This window comes from Chiloscyllium punctatum, chromosome 19 (assembly GCF_047496795.1).
Source record: "Chiloscyllium punctatum isolate Juve2018m chromosome 19, sChiPun1.3, whole genome shotgun sequence".
Lineage (NCBI taxonomy): Eukaryota > Metazoa > Chordata > Chondrichthyes > Orectolobiformes > Hemiscylliidae > Chiloscyllium > Chiloscyllium punctatum.
The window spans coordinates 8202626-8224773 of NC_092757.1; positions in this window are offsets into that span (position 1 = coordinate 8202626).

A 22148-nucleotide genomic window follows, 5' to 3' on the forward strand; every position below is an offset into this window, starting at 1 on the left:
AACGACACGACCAGCTCTCCTTAGTAGCTGCACACACAGACGACAAGCAACATGAATTCGACTGGGACATCACTACTATTATAGGACAAGCCAAACAGAGAACAGCCAGGGAATTCCTAGAGGCATGGCACTCATCCACAGACTCTATCAACAAACACATCGACCTGGACCAATATACCGGCCACTACAGCAGACAGCTGGAACTTACAACCGGAAGCGGCAGAGACAGGCCACTATAAATGCCAGCCAAAACGGCACAGAAGCGCTTCACAGGAGGGTCCCAAGCATTGAGCATGTCACCTAGACAGTGGACGAAACGTTTGCAACACAAATTCCCAGCTCGACGAACAGAACCACAACAACTAATAACAATGCATGGATACAACACTGTGGGCTGACTCCCTCCGAACACCTCACTATTCCCCCTCCCCCTCCACCTACACCGGCATTAACACAGGGACACACACTCCCACCATCACTCCCTCCCCCCCCTTTCACCCATTCCCGCAGAAAAGGACTGTAATAGGAGAGAAAGGGCCAAGCCAGATGGTGGAGCACCCGATATCTGATCCGCCTCCACCCACCCCCCTCCCAACCGTGTGGGGAGGACCCTGGTATGAGCCAGAGAGGACCGGGACGTGTCATATGGAGATTCCTCGACATCCATGTCCCTCCAACTGAGTAAAAAAACAATGTTCAGTGAAGGGCAATTCGCACTTTAGCCATTCTGTCTGTTCTCACAATTTTCTCCCTCCCAAAACAACAAACAACTCATTGCAGAGCGATCCAGACACAAATATATTCAGAGACATATGTAAATACGCTAATATACTGTCACTCACCGTGCATACACGGAGATAGAACCGCACACGTGTAGTGGCATACGGAGACATAGACAGTTGCACACAAATAGACACAAGCACAAGTAAAACTCACAGGCTAATACACAGATGAACCGATGTCAGCACATAAATACACAAACACACAGATACATGAACAAATACACACAAGTGCACATACAGACTCACGGAGACACAGACACTAGTGCTTATAAGACAGAGATAGATAGTTTTTTGATGAATAAGCATGTCAAGAGTTATGGAGAGTAGTCAGGAGAATGATGTTGAGAAATCTCTAATCTCTCTGGCATTCAGAGTCGATGGGCCGAATGTCCTAATTCTGCATTTTTAATGCTCGTGCGGTGTCATGCTATCAGTTATTCTCTTCCTGGGACAGGAACAGGGAATGAGTTTAATACATATTTGATTGAAAAGGGTCAATGGTCCTATTGGACAGGTTTAGAGGGCTGAATGGTTTATGTCTATGCCTAATTATTATGTCCTTATATTTCAAAAAAGGTGGCGATTTCATGTTAGGTTAACACAGTTTAAAATAACAGGTTCCATACTGAAATAAAGTCGCCCCTTTAATTTTAGTGGTGTACTTTCGGTAGGGTCCTCATCCTCAGGGAGCAGTGAAGACTCGGTTTTTGAAGATATTCAAGGCTGACCTCGACTGATCTTTGCTGGACAGGAGAGTCAATATTTATTGGGAACAGACAGGAGATGGATGGTCAATCACAATCGGATCAGTCAGGAGTATTCTGACTGGTGGCGCCGAATGGACAACTACTTCCCCTACCCCATGTGTTGTTCCTCAATCCACCCTCGATGCTGTTACAGGGATATACTGCTGCCACTACCCTATGTATTGTGCCCTCCATCCACCCCTCGAAGCTGTGACAGAGATAGGGGGCCATCTCATTTAGCCAGTCATTATCGTTAGCATGAGACTGGAGGAGTATATTCTGCCTATTTAATAAGTTACAGAGGAAAATAGAACGAATAATTTTAGCTCATTGAGTACATTTTACTGCACAGGACGTCATGTAAACATCTGAGCTGTTACACAGGAAGCTATTGCTAACAGGAAATAGAGAGTAGCGATAAATGCTTATTTTCACTTTACAAAGCTGTAACTGATGGAGTGCCTCAGAGATCACTATGGAATCATCAACAATCAGTACCTGGACCAAAGATCTGGAGGAAGGGTCTGAATATATCAAAGCCCAATTAGCTTAAACACCAAGCTGGTCATCCAGTATGTCATCAAATGGAGGTCGTGTGTGATCAATGTGATCAAAGGGAGATTAGTGAGCAAACCTTCACCAGATATAGCATAATGTGAGTTGTCTATTTTGGATGGAAGGATAAAACAATGGTAAACAATTTAAGTGGAGAGAGATTGCAGAACTCTGAGATACAGACGGTATGCATGATCCTGCTACACGAATCAGATGTAGTTAGTCTGCACTTTGCTGTAAGTGATTTGGAAGCTAAGTGGAATGATTGTGTTTCTGGCAAAAGGTACCAGGTTTAATCAGGAATGTTTTACTGCATCTGTACCGGTAAAAGTGAGGATTGCAGATGCTGGAGATCAGAGTCGAACAGTGTGAGGCTGGAAAAGCACAGCCAATCAGGCAGCGTCTGAGGAGCAGGAAAATTGGCGTCACGGGTATAAGTCTTTCATCAGGAATATGACCGAAACATCGAGTCTCCTGTTCGTTGAGTGTGCCTGACCTGTTGTGGTTTTCCAGCATCACATTTTTCGCGTCTACTTCTGTACAGGGCGTTGCTAAGACCACATCTGGCACATTATGTGCAGTTTTGATCCGTTAACCTAAAAAAAGTTCTTGAAGCTTATGAACAATGTTTTGTTCACACTTTTCTGGAATGAAGGCCTTTTGTTTTGAAACACTATCAATTTTGGTCTTAGATGAGAAATCCTTTAGAAGCATACACAATTTTGAGAAAAATCAGTGGGATGCACATTTTCTCTTCTCAGGGAGACAAAAACTATGGAATAAATTTTAAGAATAAAATGTATTGATTTTAGCACAGATATTATGAAAACATCAGCCGATTTTTAAAAATTAAGCATATGCATACCAACAAATCATCAAATTATAAAGCAGGAATTTTCTCTTTTGCTAATGAAAGGTACTGTGTATAACAACAGCAATGATGCATTTGCATATCGTCCATTATGATCCATTCCAGAAACCGTTCACGACGAGCGCACACGGCCCAGTTTGGTGTTCAGTTGATATGATTGCATGTTTCAACACAGAGAGGGAGAACAATGTTCCCTGCCTGAGAAGCAGCAGCCGACGGATCCCTCTATCTTTTTTTGTTCCAACTGGCAACAGTAAATCTCTGACTCACCTCTACCTGATTAGTCGTGGAATATTCCTGATGAGAGGTTCATTGGAATCTCTCTCCCATCTGAAGCAAAGGGAATTCAGCTAAATCCAACTATTCTGGGGAGAAGTCACATCACAAGTAGCTTGCCTGAGCAGAATGGGTGGCACAGCGACTCAGTGGTTAGCACCACTACCTCCCAGCACCAGGGTCCTAGGTTTGATTGCAGCCTCGGGCGACTGTCTGTGTGGAGTTTGCGTATTCTCCCCGTGTCTGTGTGGATTTCCTCCAGGTGCTCCGGTTTATTCCCACTGGTCCAAAAATGTGCAGGTCAGGTAAATTAGCCATGCTAAATTGCCCATAGTGTTCGGTGCATTAGCCAGAGGGAAATGGGACTGGATCAGTTAATCTTGGGAGGGTCGGTGTGGACTTGTTGAGCTGAAGGGCCTGTTTCCACACTGTAAGGAATCTAAACTAATGACATCAGAGGACCGAATAACATTTGGGACAGTCTGTCATCTATCCATTTGTTATGAGTTCAACTATTATGAAACTCTGGAAAGCTTTCATTCTTCTGTTTGTCTTAAGATCTGTGTGTGTGTGTGTTTCACATTATTCTAGATGAGCATTAGCCATATCACTAAACTTTGAAATTTGTTGTAATAAGTGGAGCAGTGTGAGAGCAAAATGAAACACTGACCCTACAATATTGATTGGACCACGAATGACAAATTCTAAAAGGGCTGTTCAAGTGGGAGTTCCCTTCCCCAGAAGTTTGTGGTGCCTGGATGTTTACATTTATTCAAAGTTGTGTCTGTTAAATATTTGATAGACAAGTGAATGTAGGAAAATGGTGCACCTGCAGAAGAAGTACTGCTGAGACCACAATGAGATCAGCTACGATCTTAGTGCGTGGCAGAGCAAATACAAAGTGCCTCATGGCCCACTCCTGCTCCTCAGTCCGATGTTCCTATATTCCATTCAGTCCCTCACAGGAGTAGACAGAGGCCAATTGCTCGAAATACCTGGTCCACAGTAATACAGGATCTCCTTCTGTCCCTCACAATTGTCACACAATGTTTGGCGTGGGTTGAAAAATGTTAATTCAAAACCCAGGCTGGGCTCAAAAGACGCCTCTGGTCTATTAATAGAGTGTCTCCTCTCTGCAACTTGTGCTTCATTTGTTGGTCATGGTGCAGATCCAGATTCACTGTGAATACAGTCCCCATACCTGACCCTGAAATGACTCATAAAATGCTTTGCTCTCTGTAACTGTAACATCCAATAACGGAATGTTCAGGAAAAGTACAACCACTAACTTCCTAATTACAGAATATGAGAGCATAAGGAACAGGATCGGATGGTAATTCGAATGGCTAGGCCTGCCGTGCCATTGTATAAGATTATGGATGATCCACTGTTGTTATCAACTCTGCTTTATTTCCCAATTTTTCACATCCCTCAATTCCATGGCAGGTAAAATAAAACCCACCTACCTCATCTGTAAATACTTTCAGCGATATAGCTCCCTGAACTCTCTTGACCAGATAATTTCTGACATTCACTGTCCTCTGTGAGAATGTTACACGCCCCAAACATACACAATAACCTACTTGTATGTTCAAAAGAGTGAACACAGCAGCTCATGTAAGAGTGACAGACCCTGATATCAAGGCAGGAGTTGACTCAGAATGGGATCAAGAAAAATTGACTAAATTAAATTTAATAGGAATCAGCAACAATCTCTCCACTGGGGGTCAGCCATCGCACAGAGGAAGATGTTCATGTTTGTGGACGTCAATCCTTTCAGTCCCGGGACATCCCTACACGAGATCCTCAGGGTAGCTTCCTCGACACAATAATCTTCAGCTGCGTCATCAATGTCCTTCCCCATCATTAAATCAGAAATGGGGATGATCACTGAAGATCACACAATGTTCAGAATATTTTCCCCCCTCATCTCCTGAAGCAGTCTGTGTCCATGTTAAGCAAGGCCCGGACAGCATTCCAGTTTGTGCTGTTAAAGTATTGGTAAAATTTAGGTAATAGTAGGGTCAGACATTGCACATTTCCATAGTTAAAAGAAGAGCTCATTCAGCATCTCAAGCTGGTTACACATGAATATGAGCTAGCATTCAGCCCATCAAATTTACTGAACAGGAAGAGTGGCAATACATTCAATATTTCTGCCTGTTACATAGGAAGAGGAGGGGTCTGGTCAGCACATCGAACTGTTAAACAGGAACAGGTGGAGCCAAAACAGTCTCGAAACTGTTCCACGGGACCAGGAAGAGGCCATTCATCCTCGCAAAGGCTTATACAGGAACAGGAGGATGTCACTGATGCTCCAACATAACAAATTACAGGAGTAGATCTTGATGTTTATCGTGGCTCCATTGTCTATGGAACAATGACTACTTTAACGTGGTTTGCTGGCAGTGAGGAGGGAAGCGAGATGTTTTCTGTCAAGTCTCAAGGAGACATCTTCCATCTCTGAAAAGGCAGACCAATGTTCTCCGTGGGGATCAGAAGCTGGTGGGAATAGTTAACTGTTTTAGGTTGAAGGTATTGTGGCTGATGTTGGGATTATGAATAACATGACATTCAGTGCAGGATCACTAAACAAATGCACTGCATGAATATGTGGAGTTTTTATTCAAACTCTGGATTTTCTGCTCTCTCATTGATATGAGGAGTGGGGAGTGGGTGGTGGTTGGGGGGAATGTTTTCAGAGGTACTAAAAGTATCTAGAATTTCATAAAGTTAGCAAAAAAAAGAGGCCGTGGGATCTCTCACCGTATCAGTGTCTGTTTAGAACATCATGTGTGATTGTCCATCCCCCTGAAGTTACAACGCAATCCCATCTTATTCTCCCACAGTCCGACAGATTAATCTTCAATCACTCCTCATGGTACCATCATCCCAGGGATTAGTTTGGTGGAACTCCTTTGAACTCTCTCTGTGGTAAGGAGATCATTCGTTATAAAGGAGAGAAAATCTGTGGACAATTCCCCAAATACTGCATCAACAAAACTCTCAGGGATGATCACATTAATTACTTTCCCTCACTTCGCCGTCTCCATTGCTTTCTAATGGCATAAAAAGCATCATTCTCTATTTATTGCCACTGATGCGAAATTTGCATCTTCCTTTCATCTGTATATCAGTGTCAATAAAACCAGCAGCAGAGGAGCCGATCAAGATGGACATCACTCTCGGGGACAGACTCAATGAGATGGATTACACCGAAAATAAGGAATAGTCGCCTACCCGATGGAAATGAGCAGTAGCAATATGAGGCCCTGGTCAGACCAGTATGTTATCCCTATCTTGAACTGAGTGGCTGGTTCAGCTGCTCCATTGGACAGTAAACAGTAAACCACATTGCTGTGGGTTTGCAGTTACACGGAGACCTGACCAAGGAAGGATAACTCATTGACTTCTCTAAAGGACATGACGCAAGCAGATGGGCTTCTGTTTATTACATATAATGATGGTTTCTTTTAAATTCCATCAACTTGCTTCATGAGACATCAACAGATTACTATCTGTACCTCTACATGAAGAGTCAGTGAGTTAAGCACCACGCAATATCTTCCTGTCTGACAGATTCTGTGGAGAGAACAGGTTAAACATCTCATGTACAATTCTCTTGTCATGGACATGTGGTTAGAAGGAACTTGAAACAAATGAATCCAAATTCAATAGTGACACAAATAAACAAGTTTATTCAGAAGTTGCACTGAGGCTGACGATTAGACTGTGACATCATAATGGTGGTACTGGGCAGGATTGGTGAGTGGGGAGGATATGGAAATGTAGATCTGTGCAGGGCTAGAAGATTCATGGAGTTTGAGAACAGTCTGGTTCCTTCTCGCATATCAGTGAGCAATTTATTAATAGTAATTTGCTTTGTAGAATTTATCAGGAAAGGAATTTTTGATTGGAAATGAAAGCACTGATTTCCCCTTTCCCACAATTTACCTAACATGAGCAGAAACACAGGTCAGCCCGGTTTAATAGACAAAGGGAACGACTTACTAGGAAAACAACTATACCATTACCTGTGATTCTATCTTCCCCCTCTCAAATTGCAGAATAAATTCAATCATACTGTGATTATTGCTTCCTTCGTGTTCCTTCACTTTAAGTTCTCTTAAATAGTCTGCCTCATTGACACAACACTAAACCCAGTATTGCCTATTCCTGAGTGGGCTCCACTACAAGCTGCTCCAAAAAGCCCTGTCAAAGATACTCCACAAATTATTTTTCTTGCAAACCACTACCACCCTGATTTTCCCAGTCCCCAACCCCCCCCTCCCCAGTGTATTAAAATCTCCCAGGACTACTGAACTTTGCCTTTTCTATGCATCCTTCCTATCTCCTGGTGTATATTGTGACGCAGCTCCTGAATAATTTTTGGAATCCTGAACATAACGCCATTTATGTTTCTTTATTCAACCTTTGGGGATACTTAATTCTACCCACACTGATTCTGTGCCATCTGACCCTACTTTATATTATACAGTCAGAAAGCTGTACAGTCAGAGAGATGTACAGCATGGAAACAGATCCTTCAGTCCAACTCGTCCATGCCGACCAGATTACCCAACCTAATCTAGTCCCATTTGCCAATATCCGTCGTACCCCTCCTATTTGCAAGCCCATCCAGATGCCTTTTAAATATTGTAATGGGACCAGTGTCCACCACTTCCTCCCACAGTTGTTTCCTTACACACACCACCCTGTGCATGAAAAAACTAGCTCTTTTGGTCCCATTTAAATCTTTCCCTTCTCAACCTAAACCTATGCCCTCTAGTTCTCCCCCACCCCAGGGAAAATACTTTGTCTATTTATCCCATGCATGCCCCTTGTGATTTTCTAAACCGCTGTAAGGTCACCTCTCAGCCTCTGACGATCCAGGGCAAACAGCCCCAGCCTATTCAACATCTCCATGTAGCTCAAATAGTCCAATCCTTGTAAATATTTTCTGAATACTTTCAAGTTTCATAACATTCTTCCGATAGCAAGGAGACCAGGATTCTAACGATTGATTTATTTTCATTCTTACTCCTCCCACCAACCTATCTTTTCGTAGGATGCATACCCTTGAATATTGTCAATCCTGATCACCTTTCAGCACGTCTCTGCCAATTTCGATCTGCGCTACAAGCTCATTTACCATATTTCATATGTGGCATATGTTCAGCTATAACACTCTCAGTCCTGTATTAACCGTGCCTCCTCTCAATTTCATTTGTCTGTCCAGTGTGCTTGAAGTTTGATTGTTTACACTTTCAATACACTCTGTCCAAATTGTGCCTGTGCTGGAGATTTTAATAAACTATCCTGCGTTCTGCACTCTTCCTCCTCTTTGAATTCGAATTTTCTAATTTCCCCTATAACTGAAACCTCACCCAAACCTAAAACATTTGCTGAAAGATCTGACCGAAGCCCTAGTTATGTGATTTGTTAGTACTCTGGTCCCAGAATTGTTCAGATGAAGACCAGACCATCAGACAGGTCCCTTCTTCCCCGGTAATGCAATATGTTTATGCAACACAAAATGCAGGGTCAAAATGACTTGTCATACATTCCTAAATATGGAAATTACAAACAGATATGAAAGTTAAAATACACTTATGACCTTGAGCTATATAAATTGAAATGTGAATTCCAAAACCATGGAAGTGCTGTGCAAACTTTATCAATCATTATTCAGCACACAGCTGAGATATTGATTTCCCCTTTGTCAGTGTTCCCCATCACTGAGATTCTCTGGTCCAGTCCCACACACTGTATTTCGGGGGATTATCAGTTCCTGCTGCTGTTCGCCCGGCCTATTTAAGTTAATCTACCTTCTCCCTGAATCCAATCAATTGGTCTATTGGATTCCGTTTAATTGTCAGCAACCTAGCTCTGTGATGTTATTGGAGATAAATGATCTGGAATGACAGCCAATATCAGCACAGTGCTCACAGTGTATGGCACCAGACAAAGACTTTCAGTCCAGGGGAATATCGAAATAAAATTTCCATATTCGGTCTACTTTCCTCATGGTGTCTCCTGATCTACCCAGCTTCACTCTCTTCTAACACCCGTTTCTCTCACGCAGTCCATGCTTCCTATCCACGGTGTTGACCTCCCTTCACATTCTTTCTTTCTGTTTCATTCTCTCTCTCTCTCTCTGTCTCCCTCTCTCTTTCTGTATCTCCATTAACTCTCTCTGCTTTTGGATAGTGCAGGTGGAGAGGTTGTGGATGTAGGATAGGCTAAATTGCCTCCATCTGTGCCATATTAATTCTGAAGGTCTCTGACCCACAGTAAAGACTTTAAGTGCCTGTAGAAACAAGTTGATCCTGCGAAGGACACAGTACACAATCATCCATTGTCTCTTCCTGTTTTCTGACATGCAATGTCCTGTAAATATCTGTTCAAACAAAATAGATTGATATTCGAGCAGTTGGGAGGACATTCAACAGACGATAGTGAAATCAGGATTTAATAAACAGTTCCACCATGCAAAATGTGGATTTGTCTGATAGCAGCTACTCCCAATTAGCAGCCCCTCGCTTCTTCCTGATGCGGATTTGCCTTCCACCAAGTTATTAAATTCCACAAGGTCCTGACTTATTCCATGATCGTAGCTATGTCAAACCTGAGGGCATTGTGAACCCTGTTTCCAAAATGATCTTCGACTGAATGGTCAGTCACCTGGACAGACTCATTTTATAATACAAGTTCCAGTATGGCACCTCCTGTGGTTGGACAAGCCCCATACCGCTGTAAGTAACTTTCTTGGATGCACTTAAGAAATTCTATCCCGTCTAAGGGATTCTCAGTCAATATTGGGGATGTTAAAGTCACTCATTATGGTAACTCTGTTTTTAATATCCGTTTCAATAATCGGCCGACATGTTTGTTCCTCAATCTCTCGGTGGCTGTTGGAGGGACTACAGTACAATCCTAACACATGCATCCATCATATCTTGAGCTCTTTTCATGTTGCCTCAGTAGAAGAGCCCTCTAATACGTCCTAAGTGCAGATGTAACAACCTCCCTGATTAGTAATGCAACTCCTCCGCCTCTTTTAGATACCCCTCTATCTTATCTAAAACAACAAAACCCTGGAAAGTTGAGCAGCCAGTCCTGTCCCTTTCTCAACCAAGTCCCGATAATGTTTGCAACATCGTAATCTCATCGTAGTCCCATTCAGGCTCGAAATTAATCTGTATACCCATAACAATACTTGCATTGAAATAAATACACGTCAGCCAAACACATCACACACTGACTTGATATTTGGTTTGAGATTCCCTGAAGTATTTTCTGCTGCTATTTTCACGTGACAGGAGATTACAAAAGACCATCAGTAAAGCAGAAAACATTGTAGACAGACAATTCCAGTTTCATCCTTTGTCACTTCAATTAGTACATTGCATTACACATGGTCCGATTTCGATAGAGTGCTGGATAATTATTTCACTTCAAACAACTGTCTCCAGCCACTCACTGCATATTCAACAACTATTTCTGGACTCACTGGATTGATTGCTCTCTTGTCCCTCTCTCATGAAATCTCTGTAATATTTACATTGAAGTTATATGTACTCATTCAATCTCCAGATTCCTACAAGCCAGTGTCCTCACATTAAACTAAAATAACACTTGAGGTTGCCAGTCCCATTGTGTTCAGTGCCCTCTGCGTCTTTTTTGTTGGTCTTAGATGCACTGGTTTGTCTCCAATTCCTTCTCAGTCACTGTATTGTGGACCTACTGCTCTGGTTCCCACTCCCCAGTGCCACACTAGTTTACATCCTCCTGAGTGACAATAGCAAACCTGCCTGCCAGGAGATTGCCTCCAGTACAGGTCCATTCCGTACTTCTTGTGTAGGTCCGACTGACCCGCGAATCCCAATGATCCACATATTGGAGATTGCTGCCAGTTCAGGACCATCCCTTCTTTCTTGTGTGTATCCTACTAACCCGCGAATCCCAATGATCCACATATCGGAGATTGCTGCCAGTTCAGGTCCAACCCGTCCTCCTTGGATAGAGGGAGGATGAGGCAACCATAGATGACTAGGGAAATCAGGGACAGCATAGAATAAATGAGAACGCATATAATGTGGCGAGGGGCAGTGGAAACCAGAGGATTGGGAAGCTTACGAAGACAAAACAGACAGCAAAAGAAATATGATAAGAATGGAGATTATTAAATATGGAGGTAAGGTAGCCACTAATATAAAGGAAGTCTGTAAGAGCTTCTTTCAATATATGAAGTACAAAAGAGAGGCAAAAGTGGACATTGGACTGCTGGAAAATGATACTGGAGAGGTAGTAGTGGTGAACAAGAAAAGGACGAGGAACTGAAACGTTAGTTCACGGTGGAAGATACGAGTAATATCTTAACATTCAAGATAATGAGGGGCCAGAGCTGAGTATGCTGGCCACCACCATGGAGAGCGTGCTAGAAAAAAACTGAATGGCCTGGAGGTGGTTAACTATCCTGGACCGGATGGACTACATCCCAGAGATATAAGGAAGATAGCTGACGAGGGGGTGTAGGGATAGTGGTGATCTTTCAGGAACCATGACAGGAAGAAACGATCCCAGAACGTCGGAAACCCAAGAACGTGACACTCCATTGTAACAAGGGAATGAGGAAAAAGACAAAAATATCCACAGTTAATAGCTTAAATTCGGTCGTGGGTAAGATCCTGGAATACGTTGTGAACAATGAGATTTCTGAATACTTGGAAGTGTTTGGTAAAATAGGTCAAAATCACTTCATCAAGGGAAGGTCGTGCCTCACACATCTGTTGGAATTATTTGAAGAGGAAATGAGCAGGCTTTACCAAGCACAGCCAATGGCTGTTATCCACCTGGATTTCAAGAAGGCCTATGACAAGGTGTCACAAAGGAGATGACTGAGTGTGATAAGGGTCCGTGGTGTTAGAGGTAAGGTAGCGGCATAAATGGAAGCTTGTCTGGCTGGCAGAAAGCAGAGAGTGGGCATAAAATAGTCCTTCTCAGGATGGCAGTCCGTGACAAGTGGTGTTCTACAAGTCTCAGTGTTGGAATCGTAACTTTTTATTTGTTACGATAACAATCTAGATGATGGAACTGAGTGTATTCTGGCTAAGTTTGCAGACGATACGTAGATAGGCAGATGGACTGGTCGTATTGAGGAGGCGGAGAGGCTGAAGAAAGAGATTAGCAGATGCATTCCAATGTTGGAAAGTGTGTGGTCATGTACTTTGGCATGAAGAATAGAGGCATGGTCTTTTTTTTAAATGAGGAGAAAATTCAGAAATCTGAAGTGCAAAGGGACTTCGGCGTTCCAGTGCAGGGTTCTCTCAAGGTAAGCTTGCAGGTTGAGGCAGTAGTCAGGAGGGCAATTGGCATTTATTATTGATGGAATTTATTATGAGAGGAATTGAATATAAAACAGGTATTACACGTCTCTGGTCAGACTACATTTGGAGTATTGTGCGAAAATTTGAGGCCCATATCTCAGGACAGACGTAGTGGCCCTGGAGCTTGAGCAGAATGTTTTCACGAGAATGGTCATAGGAATGAAAAGATTATCGTATGAGGAATGTTTGTGGGCTCTGGGTCTATCCTCGGTAAAGTTTAGAAGGATGAGACGAAATGAAATGGAAGCACAGTGTACTGAAATAACTGAACAGAGTTGATGTTGGTAAGATGTTTCCATTGGACGAGAGATCGAGAGCAGAGACTTAGATGAAAGGGAACACCTTTTAGAAGAGTGATAAGGAGAAATGTCTTTACCCAGAGAATATCGAATCTTTAAAATGTATTGCCACAGAAGGCAGTGGGGGCCAGGTCATTAAGTACATTTGAGACGGATTTAGATAGGTTCTTGATTGTTCAGGGATGATGAATTACGAGGAGAAGGCTGGAGAATGGATTTGGGAAACCTATCAGCGATGATTGAATGATGGGCAAACTCGACAGGCTAACTAGCCTACTGTCTGCTCCTGTGTCTTATAGACTAATATTCTAAACCTTATGGAGACATTTGCATCGCTGAGAATATGGATTCATGTTCTTCATGAATGTCAGAAGCTGGCGGGAATACATAACGGTTTTAGAATGAAGGTATTGTGGCTGCTGTCGGGGTGGTGGATAATATGACATTCAGTGCAGGATCACACACCAACTGTACTGTATTAACGTGGTGAGAGTTTATTCAAAACATGGACCTCTCTGTCTCTCTCAATCACCGTGGGGAATGGAGGTTGAGGTGGGTGGGCGTAACGTCCTCTGAGGCACTTAAACAATCCAGAATCATGCATTCTGAGTGAAAGAGCAGACATGGAATTTAACACCTTCTCATTGTCTGTTTAGAATATAATTAGTGATTACCATCCCGCTCAGTGTTCAATGCAATCACCTCTTATTTTCTGAGCGCACTCCAGATCAAACTTTACTCACTCCTCATGATGCCATTGTCCCAGGGATTAATCTGGTGGAACTCCTCTTCACTCTCTCTGTGGTAAGGAGATCACTTCTTATAAAGGAGAGTAAGTCTGTCTACAATGCCCCAAATACTGCCTCAACTACATTCTCAGGTTTGATCGCAATAATTCATTTACCTCACCTAGCTGGCTCCATTTCCTTCATGTGACAAAGGAAACCATTCATTTACAATCCATTGCCACTGATATGGAATGTAAAACATCCTTACATCTGTAGGTCACCATCAATAAAGCCAGCACCAGAGGTGCCTATCGAGACAGACATCACTCTCGGGGCGAGACCCAATCACAAAGAATGCACCTAAAACAAGGAATGGTCACCTACTTGAATGGAAATCAGCTGTTGGATTATGGGAAATAGGCAAAGGAAGGGAGCTGCCTTCACTTTTGTTCTTCCTTCACAGGATGTATGCAGCCCTGGTCAGGCCAGCATGTTATACCGATCTTGAACTGAGTCGCTGGTTCAGCTGTTCCACAGGACAGTATATAGTAAAACAAACTGCTGTAAATTTGCAGTTAAACAGAGACCTGACCAGGGAAGTATGCCCACTGCCTTCTCTAATGGGCATCAGGCAAGCCGATATCAACAGATTTTTATTCCGTGGATCTAGATTACGAGCCAATGACGTGACCACCATACACCATCTTCCCATCTTTCAGATTTTGTACAGAGAACAAGTAAAAAATCTCAAGTTCAATTATTTAGCAACGGACAAGTGGTAAGAAGGGATTTGAAACATGTATCCAGAATTAACAAAGGCGCAAACAATGATTTTGTCAGGAGTTGCAGTGAGGCTGAGGAGAATACTGGGGCGTCTTAATGTTTGTTCTGGACAGGATTGGTATGTGGGAAGGATATCGAGATGTAAACTTTGCAGGATAAAATGAATCAAGATGGTTGAGAACAGTGTGATTCATCCCTGCATATTGGGGAGTAATTTGTAAATAGTAATTTGCTAGTTATTATTTCTAAGGAATGAAATCTCTGGTTGGAACTGAAAAGTTGACTTGTACCTTTCCAAAATTTACATGTGATCAGCATCAATTCAGTTCAATCGACAGACTGAGTGACTTACCAGGAACACCAACTATCGCAAGAATAGGATAGTAACCAGCTTGAATAACCAGCAGTACATCTTAAATCCGTGATGTTAATGATATCCAAGGCTGGGAAAGCCAGTAAAGACCATTGGATAAACTCCTGTCCATTGTTAGAACATTCCAGTCTAATGTTCTAACAGTCTGATCTCTCCTCCACCTCTCTCTGGAGCTGTTGATCACTGTTACTGGTGTGGATGATGCTCCCGCTCATACAATGGGATAAAACACTGAACACATTCCCTTATTGATATTAGAGAGAAACTCTCTAGGGATGCTTAGGATCCATGGAGACTGACATAATCACAATCGCTGAACAAATAGCTCCAGTTAACCGATTAGACTTCAATACTGTTTTATTAAAGTTCAAAATAACTTTGAACGTTTATGCATTCTGGGTATGATATGTGAGTGTGACTGAAGGGAGCATTGCTGAAGAGGGCAGATTGATTGTGTGTAATCATTCAGTTTGTCTTGGATATGGAAGTAATGCCAGAAATTTAACGGAACATAAACATGCTTCTCTGCTCATAAATAGAGAAATAAATCCTGTAACTACAGACCAGTCATTGCAATATCTGTAAAACATTGAGAAAACATCTTTCGTCCATGATCTGATGGCAAAATGTGCCTAAGCAAACGTGGGTTACAACAAACAAATGGCATGGATACGTTAACAGAGAATTGTACGTGACAAACACAATTCAGATTGTTATTCCAGAATGAGACAGGGCAGGTTTGGGTCATGTTGTTGATGGTTTCCATGTTAACGAACTGTGATGAAGTGTCATTTCATGGATTTCAATTACGTTGTGATTATGATATTGGGGAAAGACAGAAGATGGAGAGGACTGGGTGACATGGAGGAGCAGTGATGTTCTCCAGTCACCAGTATTGGAACGTTTCACTTTATAACTCACACGAGGAACAGATTCCAGGATACATTTACAATGAGGAATTAGCAGAGACAATATTAATGAAATGCACTCATACGATATAAAATCCACAAACTAAATGATTTTCTGCACATACCAATAAATGCAAAGTATAGAGATAAGGTTGATAAAATGCACTCCTGATACTGTGTTATACAAACTGAAATGTGGATTACAAAACTAGGTAAGTGGTGTGCAAACCAAATCAATCATTATTCCACCCACAGCTGAGATGCTGATTCCCCTCTGTCAGTGATCCCCCTCACTGTGATTCTCTGGCCCAGTCTCTCACACAGTCTAGCAGGAGTGGGGGTGGGGAGGTGGGCATCATTTCCTGCTGCTCTTCTCACAGTCTATTTAAAAAACTCTGCTTTCTGCATGGAACCAATTTATTGGCCTAATGGGTTCTGTTTAGCTGTCAGTAAATTCTGTGATATTATTGGAAATAAATACTCTGGGCTAACCGCCAGTATCAGTATAGTGCTCATAGGGTATGGCGCCCCAGACAAAAGGGCTTACAGTCCAGAGGAATGTCTAAATAAAGCATCTAACATCTGTCAGTCCATAATGGTCACAAGGAGGTTTCGGTATTTTTATTATCCAAGCCTTCGATCAATTATATAAAGCTAACTTCACGCAGTTGCTAGAGAATATAAGACAGAATCTTCCAATATCCTGTATGAGTTAGATCTGGTTAAAATGAATGTCCTTCCTTGTTTATGATACCTCATGCCAATGCTCCCTTTGACGCTGCCCAGGCAGGCGCTACGGAGGCTTAACAGTTGGCTTTGATCTTTCATCTTGCGTCACAGATGGCCTCCTCTTAAGCTGGACAAATTGCAGCTTCCACAGTGAATGTGGGCGTGTCGATTTTCCATAGTTTAAGAAATACCAACCAAGTTCCTTGCTTTCCGACGTGGCTGATTGGGCTTGTCAGGACCCATGTTCAATTTGGCAGGATATCAAGGCTTTCTAGGCTAATTGTCCCCTCATTAATCTGTTGTTCATGGACAAGATGAGGACTGTTATGGAGAATTGCAAAAACCGATTGTCCTTAACACAGTGAAAGCGTGGAGAATGAGGGCACTTTACAAAACAAAAACTTGGGCTTTCACTCCCATTGTAGGATTGGTAGGATTCCAGCTGGGATTTATGGATTCTGGCTTGAGGCTCTCGGAGTCCAGATGAGTTTTCTGTTTGGGAGAATTATTTGACGGGGAGGTCATGATGAATTTTGAGCAGCTGAGGCAGGAATATGAGGTATCTGGGAGGGACCTCTTTTGTTACTTTCAGCTTCAGGACTTTATACAGAAAAAAGACTAGATTAATGGTGCGTCTCTGTAAGTCAGACATGGAGACGAGAGTGCTTCAGAGTACGGGCACTCTCTCGTTCAGCACCTTCTGTCATTTATTAGGAGGTAGTGTCTCGTAAGACATTGACCCTGTTAGACCAGAACAGGAAGAGGTTATTCACCCCTGGAGCTTGATATACAGTTACGGGAGGAGGCCAGTCAGCTCCTTGAGTCGATAACACTGGGCCCAGAGTAGGCCATGCAGCACCAGTACCCTGTTATGCAGCAATAGGATCAATCTATTCAGCCTCCTCAAATCTGTAACATAGGAACTGGAAGAGGGACTGGAGATGGGTGCACTGGGATACCAGGAGGATATTCAGTCCCTTCGAGCCTGTTGCACGGGAATTGGAGAAGGATGCAAACTATAAGATTTCTTATGGGAAAGGAGGAAGAAGTTTACCTCACGTGTCTGGTGTATGGGAACAGAAGAAGGCCAATGATTCCCTCAGTCCTATATCAGGGATGCAGGAGAGACCGTTCAGTATCTTCAGCCTGTGATGGAGGAATATGAGAAGTTTTTTTCAACCCCTCAAACTGTTACACAGCAACAGGAAGATTGCATAAGCCCTTACAGCTATTACGCATCAACAAGCAGACATTCGACATGGTGATGTAGAACACCAGAAAGACATCAGCCCATCGATTTTGTGCACGAGGAAGAGAATGAGTCCATTCAGCGCTCAGACCTCTTACAGAACAATCAGAGCAGTTCATTTCACGCCACGTGCCAATTATACAGGATTGGAGCAAACAAAGAGATTATAGAGCGGTAAGAATTTAGGATTATCACCTTCACAATGGAATATAGAGTTGTCAGAAAAATGTTGAAATTTAAGAAATATTGTTAAAGTCGATTATTCAGGAATTAATGACAAGACATTTGAAAAGTCAAACCACAATCCATCAGAATCAACATGATTTGGATGATTGTGGTCCTAGAGATGATATATTTGGACTTCCAGAAGGCATTGAATAGCTCAGCAAAAATGATTAGTCTGCAGAATAAGATGGTTTACGATTAAAACTAATTTTTCAGCTTGGATACAGGCTTGTTGAAGCAACAAAATGCAGTGAGATGGACAAAATATGGGTCATTTTCTGTTTGGCAAAATTCAACTTTTAGGAAACCATATGTCTTGGTCCCCAGGCCCCAACTATTTACAATCTATAGTCTTAAGTAGTTGAGAGGATAGAGCATGTTATAACCAAATTAACAGATGACACTAACTCAGGTGAGAAATTGCAATGAAGATGCAAGAAATTAGAAAATATATATGGATAGGTTGGGGCAACATTTGACAGAAGAAACTGAACAACGAAAAGTATGAGTGTATCCGTTTAGATCAATGTAGCAGAAAGGCAAATTATTATCCAAATGGAGAGAGACTTCAGAATCATTAGGTACAGAGGGATCTGGCTGCCCGCGTCCATACTACAGAATACTCTGATGTAGGTACAGCAGATAATGAGAAAGGCAACTGCAACTTTGGCACTTATTTCTAAAATACTGGATTATAAAGGGAGGGAGATGTGAGATCGCAACTGAGTACTGTGTGCAGTCTTGGTGTCCTGACTGTAGGAGGGATGTATTTGCCATGGAGGTAGTTCAGAAGTGGTTTACTTGATTTATTCCAGAGATGAGGAGATTGTCCTCTGAAGAGAGATTGAGCAGTTCAGGCCAACACGGCCTGGAGTATAGAAAAATGAGAGGAGATGTCAGAGGTCTGGACGCTGTTAAAGGTGATTGACAATGGAGATGTGAAGTGGATATTTCCTCATGTGGGACAATCTCGAACGATCCTAAAACCATAGTTTTCGAATGAGGTGGAGGAGAAATGAAACAAGGATGTGGAGAACATACTTCTGTCACAGGGTTGGGAATCTGTGTAATTCACTGCCCCAGAGTGCAGTAGGTGCTGGGATATTGAGTAAGTGAAGGAATATGGAGAGCAGACAGGAACGTGGAAATGAGGCCGCAATGACATCAGCCATGATTACATTCAATGTCGGAAGAGGCCTGAGGGGCTGGATTGCCGAACTGATGCTCCTCGTTCTTATTCAGCGCTTTGAATGTGTTACACATAAATGGGGAGGACTGGTTATCAGACAGGAAGCAGGCACTTCGGATAAATCAGCCTTAGTCAGTTTGACAGAAGGAGTCACACAGTGACCAGTGCTAGGTCCACAGATCTTTACAATCTGTATCAATGATCAGGAGTGGAAAAATTGTACTGTAACTATGTATGCTGGAAGTGTCAGGATGTGCAGCTCCAATCCATTTGCAGCTCCATATATCCATTGTATCAATGGATGCAGAATATCTCAAGAGGAAATTGTCCCCTCATTAATCTGTTGTTCATGGACAAGATGAGGACTGTTATGGAGAATTGCAAAAACCGATTGTCCTTAACACAGTGAAAGCGTGGAGAATGAGGGCACTTTACAAAACAAAAACTTGGGCTTTCACTCCCATTGTAGGATTGGTAGGATTCCAGCTGGGATTTATGGATTCTGGCTTGAGGCTCTCGGAGTCCAGATGAGTTTTCTGTTTGGGAGAATTATTTGACGGGGAGGTCATGATGAATTTTGAGCAGCTGAGGCAGGAATATGAGGTATCTGGGAGGGACCTCTTTTGTTACTTTCAGCTTCAGGACTTTATACAGAAAAAAGACTAGATTAATGGTGCGTCTCTGTAAGTCAGACATGGAGACGAGAGTGCTTCAGAGTACGGGCACTCTCTCGTTCAGCACCTTCTGTCATTTATTAGGAGGTAGTGTCTCGTAAGACATTGACCCTGTTAGACCAGAACAGGAAGAGGTTATTCACCCCTGGAGCTTGATATACAGTTACGGGAGGAGGCCAGTCAGCTCCTTGAGTCGATAACACTGGGCCCAGAGTAGGCCATGCAGCACCAGTACCCTGTTATGCAGCAATAGGATCAATCTATTCAGCCTCCTCAAATCTGTAACATAGGAACTGGAAGAGGGACTGGAGATGGGTGCACTGGGATACCAGGAGGATATTCAGTCCCTTCGAGCCTGTTGCACGGGAATTGGAGAAGGATGCAAACTATAAGATTTCTTATGGGAAAGGAGGAAGAAGTTTACCTCACGTGTCTGGTGTATGGGAACAGAAGAAGGCCAATGATTCCCTCAGTCCTATATCAGGGATGCAGGAGAGACCGTTCAGTATCTTCAGCCTGTGATGGAGGAATATGAGAAGTTTTTTTCAACCCCTCAAACTGTTACACAGCAACAGGAAGATTGCATAAGCCCTTACAGCTATTACGCATCAACAAGCAGACATTCGACATGGTGATGTAGAACACCAGAAAGACATCAGCCCATCGATTTTGTGCACGAGGAAGAGAATGAGTCCATTCAGCGCTCAGACCTCTTACAGAACAATCAGAGCAGTTCATTTCACGCCACGTGCCAATTATACAGGATTGGAGCAAACAAAGAGATTATAGAGCGGTAAGAATTTAGGATTATCACCTTCACAATGGAATATAGAGTTGTCAGAAAAATGTTGAAATTTAAGAAATATTGTTAAAGTCGATTATTCAGGAATTAATGACAAGACATTTGAAAAGTCAAACCACAATCCATCAGAATCAACATGATTTGGATGATTGTGGTCCTAGAGATGATATATTTGGACTTCCAGAAGGCATTGAATAGCTCAGCAAAAATGATTAGTCTGCAGAATAAGATGGTTTACGATTAAAACTAATTTTTCAGCTTGGATACAGGCTTGTTGAAGCAACAAAATGCAGTGAGATGGACAAAATATGGGTCATTTTCTGTTTGGCAAAATTCAACTTTTAGGAAACCATATGTCTTGGTCCCCAGGCCCCAACTATTTACAATCTATAGTCTTAAGTAGTTGAGAGGATAGAGCATGTTATAACCAAATTAACAGATGACACTAACTCAGGTGAGAAATTGCAATGAAGATGCAAGAAATTAGAAAATATATATGGATAGGTTGGGGCAACATTTGACAGAAGAAACTGAACAACGAAAAGTATGAGTGTATCCGTTTAGATCAATGTAGCAGAAAGGCAAATTATTATCCAAATGGAGAGAGACTTCAGAATCATTAGGTACAGAGGGATCTGGCTGCCCGCGTCCATACTACAGAATACTCTGATGTAGGTACAGCAGATAATGAGAAAGGCAACTGCAACTTTGGCACTTATTTCTAAAATACTGGATTATAAAGGGAGGGAGATGTGAGATCGCAACTGAGTACTGTGTGCAGTCTTGGTGTCCTGACTGTAGGAGGGATGTATTTGCCATGGAGGTAGTTCAGAAGTGGTTTACTTGATTTATTCCAGAGATGAGGAGATTGTCCTCTGAAGAGAGATTGAGCAGTTCAGGCCAACACGGCCTGGAGTATAGAAAAATGAGAGGAGATGTCAGAGGTCTGGACGCTGTTAAAGGTGATTGACAATGGAGATGTGAAGTGGATATTTCCTCATGTGGGACAATCTCGAACGATCCTAAAACCATAGTTTTCGAATGAGGTGGAGGAGAAATGAAACAAGGATGTGGAGAACATACTTCTGTCACAGGGTTGGGAATCTGTGTAATTCACTGCCCCAGAGTGCAGTAGGTGCTGGGATATTGAGTAAGTGAAGGAATATGGAGAGCAGACAGGAACGTGGAAATGAGGCCGCAATGACATCAGCCATGATTGCATTCAATGTCGGAAGAGGCCTGAGGGGCTGGATTGCCGAACTGATGCTCCTCGTTCTTATTCAGCGCTTTGAATGTGTTACACATAAATGGGGAGGACTGGTTATCAGACTGGAAGCAGGCACTTCGGATAAATCAGCCTTAGTCAGTTTGACAGAAGGAGTCACACAGTGACCAGTGCTAGGTCCACAGATCTTTACAATCTGTATCAATGATCAGGAGTGGAAAAATTGTACTGTAACTATGTATGCTGGAAGTGTCAGGATGTGCAGCTCCAATCCATTTGCAGCTCCATATATCCATTGTATCAATGGATGCAGAATATCTCAAGAGGAAGGAGGAAAATGACTTA